Source organism: Chenopodium album, chromosome 6 (assembly GCF_948465745.1).
Source record: "Chenopodium album chromosome 6, dcCheAlbu1.1, whole genome shotgun sequence".
Taxonomy (NCBI): domain Eukaryota; kingdom Viridiplantae; phylum Streptophyta; class Magnoliopsida; order Caryophyllales; family Amaranthaceae; genus Chenopodium; species Chenopodium album.
The window spans coordinates 70,456,319-70,462,006 of record NC_137839.1 but is presented as its reverse complement, the minus strand read 5'-3'; the positions used below and the strand labels follow the sequence as shown (position 1 = coordinate 70,462,006).

The window sequence follows — 5,688 nt, the reverse complement described above, 5'->3', positions numbered from 1 at the left end:
AGTAATTTTCTACCAAAAAAACAGAACAAGTAAAAACTTGGCATATAATAAGTAAAATGAAAGGGTAAATAGGAAGAAAATTACCAGTTGTTGATGGAAATTGTAGTGCATGATGACAAGAAACTGGTGAGTTGTTGAAGGAAAGTTATGCCAGTAATGGTAATTTTCTTTAATCTCACACCATTGGCATTTCTTTGCCATTTTCGCAAAAGCTAGCGTAGAGTAAGAGAGAGAAAGATGAGAAAGAGAAATGGAGAGATCAAGAAATGAAGTTTTGGATGAGTGCAAATCTTTTGGCAGAACTGCAGAAGATACTACTTACCAATAACTACATGGTTAAATTTTACTACGAAGTACATGATACAACTAATACAAGTACTCCATGTTCATAAATGAGGACAATAAAAGATCAGTACGTAAGTGTTGAACATTTAAGAGCAACTATAAATACTTTTGTACAACAACACCAAAAAAAAAAAAAAAAAAAAAAAAAGGAAAGTGTCCTTAAATTAGGGATGGCAATGGGTCGGGTCCATTGAGACCCAGACTCGGAATTTCGGAGGTTGACCCAGATTTCACTCAGGTCAACTAGGTCTAAAAAAATCATACCCAGATCCATCGAATTTAGCGGGTCTCAGGTTTAAAAACGGACCTAAAACGGGACTAGCTATGATTTTTAGTGTAATTTTAAACGGACCTAAAACACAAAAGGAGTATCAAGGATTACACAATATACATATTGGAGAAAAATATATGGTACAATAGCTCAAAAATTTACAGATAATGTGAATTGAACCAGTTGCATCTAATTTAAAGTTCACTTGTAAAATAATGTAAAATATACTTTCTTTTTATTTTTTTGAAGAAATGTAAAATATACTTCGTATAGTTTAATTAGAAAATGAAAACAAAAAATACATAAGGTGACATTACATCTTAGAAAATAAAGAAAAATAAAACGTAGAAATATACAAGAAAAAAAAAATAAAAAAAAATTGACCATACTCACAAAATATATATAGGGGTAATTTTGCAAATAAAAAGAAACGGAGGTAGAATCATAAAAAAAACAGAAACATAATTCTCAATCATCATCCTCCATTTCATGATCCATTAGCAACCAAGAACCATCATTTTGTTGAACCATACTTTTATATTTCAACACCCACCAATTAACAGGAACAAGGTACTCATCTTTCAAACAATCAAAGAACTTGTTCAATAATGCGACGTCACGTTCCACAACCAACTTAAACCCTTCTTCACCACTCCCTTGAGTACCCGCCACACCGTGCAAGTAAACCTCAAGGTTATGTGAAATCGAAGGAAGCCCCGGGTTTTTCAAATAGGCCGATTGAGTTGTGTCGATCGTTAACTCCTCGCCGACATCAACATAATCGATTAAGGGATAGTTAGGGACAAAATCTTGTGCATTACGTACACGCAAGATTCTAAGCTCGTCGTGTTTTAACAATGTTTTCTTAAAGTTTGCATCTCCAACACGAGGGCTAGCGAATACTATGGCTGTTACTTTGCAAGGTTTGGAATTTGGGGAGTTTTTACGTTGGTTGATTTTGTTTGCGACGATGTCAGCTGCGTTTAATGTTGCAAGTGCCGCGCCTAGACTGTGGCCGGTTACTGTTATGCTTATGTCTTCTTCCTTGTATTGCTCCACCAATTTTGTAAGCTCTGTTAGAACCTGGCATGATTAAGGAACAATTGATCAGGTTTAGTAAATTTTAGGTTATTAAAGTTAAATAATGTTACCCTGGCCTAGACCACATATATATATACTATACGATCAAAATGATTAAAAAAAAAAAAACAGTAAGTACTTCCTCCGCTCGATAATATTTGACACAGTTCTCATTTTCATCCGTCCACCGTCCCACAATACTTGAAACGCTACTAAAAATGGAATGAGACCACTAATAAAAGATGTGTTTCCACATTTTCTCTCTCCTAAACTACCCCACTCCCACCCCACTTTGTTATTTTTTACAATATAAAAATACAAAAGAGAATCTTTTATATAATAAACAAATATTTTAAATGAATCCACTTGCAGTTTTCTTAAACTATGTGTCCACTCCAACGTCCCAAGTATTATGGGACGGAGGGAGTAATAAACTTAAAAACAACTCTATCTTATTGACTCTATGCCTATTCTCTTTAACTTATTTTCAATTCAATTCATTTCAGCTCCAATCAGTTTAGTTCAGCTCCTAATTTTTTTCTCTCGTAAACAATTCATTTCAGCTCTATTCTGTTCACTTCAGTTCAATTCAGTCCCATTTAACTCAATTCAGTAAATCAGAAGAGGCCCATGACCTTATCCCCTTAGACTAATATTCATATATAAAAATTATATGATCATATGAAATTTTATTAAATTTGTCTTAATATTTTTAATAATATTAACTTTTCAGGGATCGAAGTACCATTAGTTGATAAAGTCTTATACTACAATTAATAGTACTTGTATGTTTAGCACCCGTACACCCTCCAATCCTCCATGTTGTCCATTATGTTAGCATATGGGATTATTGATCAATTAAATTAAGCATGCAGTGCATTAAAGTGATGAAGTCGAGGCCTATTGCTTTATTAAAATATAAGCAGTGCATTAAACTGATGAAGTCAAGGCCAAGTCGTGTCCCGCATACTCCAACGAACCTTAAGTATATATGCAATTTAGTACAAAGTTTGATACTAAGTCTTAATTATTATTCTATCTGTGACAGCTCTTTCTTTAACTTAACTTTATATTTAGTACGAGATATCTACATGGATATATATGCGTTGCATGACCATATATAATTATATAATACTTTGTTACGACTTGTAAATTCTTCAAATATATAATATCTCTTATGCAAATATTCTAATTAACTTCAATACAAAAGAAGTAATTTATATGAAAAATAATGGTTTGATTGTATAATATAGGTAAGATTGAGGAAGTTAGAAATTCTTGGGAAGTTTGAGTTCTCATAGATCATGGAATAGCCACTTCTCCCTTAATAAGCCACAATGAACATTTGTTTTTGTTATCTAAATTACTTAACTAACCTTTAAATTCCTAGAAAGTGCAAAAAGTGTAGGTTAGCCAAACAAATCAAACCTAGTTATTACCTAGGAAAACAAAGGAACTAATTACATTTCCTTTTTAACTGAAAATTCCTATGGTAATTAATTCTTATGTGAATCAAATAAGCACTCGGAAGTAGAACTAACCTGATCTCTTGCACTTGTCTTTTCAAAGGCCGATGATAAATTCTCGGTGGTATAGATGGAGTGCCATCCTTGATGCACCTCGGGCCCACCATCATCACCTTCATGCCCTAACATACCAGATGCTGAAACTTGCAAAAATTGAAAATCATTTAGCCACTCTAAGAATTGTACACTCCCTCTCCATGCCACTACAATCTCCCTTCTTCCCAACAACTCCACAGACTCATCATCAGCCACCGCGATGTACCCCATAAAATTCGTATCCTTGCTCCATGGCTCAATAGACGAGAATGGCTTAAACAAGAAGGCATCAGGCATTTCTATCCCCGAAGTTCCATAAAAGAACTTTGTAACACGGTACTTGTAAGGATGACCTAATTCAAGACCTAACTTGGCAAAGAAGTTATTCTTGTTAAAACGACTAGCACCCGCATATTTAGAGTACTTATCTCGAATAAAAGTGTCATAGGTTGCTTGAGCCATCTCTCCATAGTAGATGATAGATCTTCGGAGTTCATTATCAAGTGGCTCGAGTAGGCCTTCCCAATGATTTTGACCCATCAAAAGTTCCCATCTATCGGCTATGTAACCATCATCAGAGCTCGAGTGGTGGCTGGTGCTATTAGGTCTCCATTTAGGAGGTGTAGGGACTTTGGAGAATTTTTTGCGGAAGAAACGTTTGACAAAGGAAAACATGATCGCGTCAATAAGGCTTTTTCTTGGAATAGAAAGGCAAGGATGTGACATGCTCTCTTTGAACTATATATAGATGATCAGTTATGCTAAATTGCTAATCTATACATTATTATTACATAAGGTATACGGCATTGCCAGCATGATCTTCCATATACTTGTATTAAATTAACAAGCTAAGCTTAGCCTAGCTTGTTAATTTCTACTAAGATTATGGTGGACCAAAACTTTTACTGATTCAAGGTTTACATGATCCAAAACTATACTTTATTTGTTTGCATAACATAAAATTGTATGACTTGGTAGCTCTTTGGACATGCATGCACTTACTAGTAGTTTAGGGGGTAAATAATAGTTCTTTAGACACTTTAAACAATAAATATATAATTATTTGATTAGGAACTTGCAACACTAATTGAGTTTGGCTTGTAATTATGAACTTATTGTGGACTTAAACTTATTTGAATTTAATTACAATTCATGAAGCTTAATTAATTATTTTTTTAATAATGTTAAAGAACAAAGCCAATGCTTAATTGACAAATAATGACGTAATTAATGTTCCTTAATTAGTAAATTAACATTTTTTTTTTTAATAAATCTTAACTAAAAAAATTTGAAAACAAGGTCTTTAGACAAATGTAGGAACAAGATTATCAAGAATGTACCAAAGCAAATATCAGAAAACGAAAAGGGCGAATTAGATAGTATAAATATAAAGTTGTCAAAGTATTCGACTAGACTCTTTCTATGGAAACTCTACTAGACTTTAGACCATTATGCTTCGTAATTTCGTATACAGATTATCCGAACATATCAAAACATACAATTGGCTATTGACTTTAAATTAAATTGTCTTTACTTATATATATCAAAACCAATAATTAAATAAATAAATAAATAATTATGACCTCATTTTAAAAGGGTCTTTTTGTTACCAAGCTCGACTCTTATCTTATCATGTTGGATGCATTTTAGCAACATATAAATTTAAGTGCAAACTAGAGGTTAACAAAAACAGCTTATTCCACAACTATTTTGAATCGAACATGCCTACATTCAAGCATTTAGAATCAATCGAATTAAAACCAAACTTTAAACCACAGTTTGATCAATATGTGATACTCTTATTAGTCTTATACTTCCTCCGTTCTAATAATATTGCAACAATAAGACTTTTGCACTATTCAATACTCTTGTTTTGACCACATATAGTATGATTCATACGTTAAATAAAATAGTCATATAAGGTCTTGTTAGATTTGTCTCATAAAATTCTTTCACAATATCAACTTTTTATACGAGTAATTTTTACTCTTATATAATTATAGATATTTAACATAGAAAATGTACTTTAAGATGCGTAATTTCATCCTTGGTGCAATTATATTGGAGTGGAAGAAGTATGAGTTATCTCCTTGAAAGCTTTGAAGCAATGTCATCAAAAGCGTTGAACTAGTATAAATTAAGATATAAACCAATAATAACCAAATTAAGTACGAGGCATCTTTTAAAAATGTGCCTTAAATTACATATAACACTCATAAATATTATTAGAAACAAACTTTAAATAGAAGTAGTGTATAACATAAAATTGTGGCATTAGTAATTACTTTGATTCCAGGTTAGTTGTTGAGCTGATTGCTTCAACCGACCAAAAAAAGCACTCAACAAGCCTTATCCAGCTCAATTTTTAGTAAATCTGTACAATTACGCTAACTAATTAATTAGCTAACGTTGTTATCATCAAATAATCTG

At 32.5% G+C, this 5,688-nt stretch overlaps 1 pseudogene; it reads right to left on the bottom strand.

Moving 5' to 3' along the window:
* Positions 1 to 292: 292 nt before the first annotated feature.
* On the bottom strand, positions 293 to 3,984 carry LOC145637155 (phospholipase A1-IIgamma pseudogene; annotated as a pseudogene).
* Between the last annotated feature and the right edge of the window lie 1,704 nt (positions 3,985 to 5,688).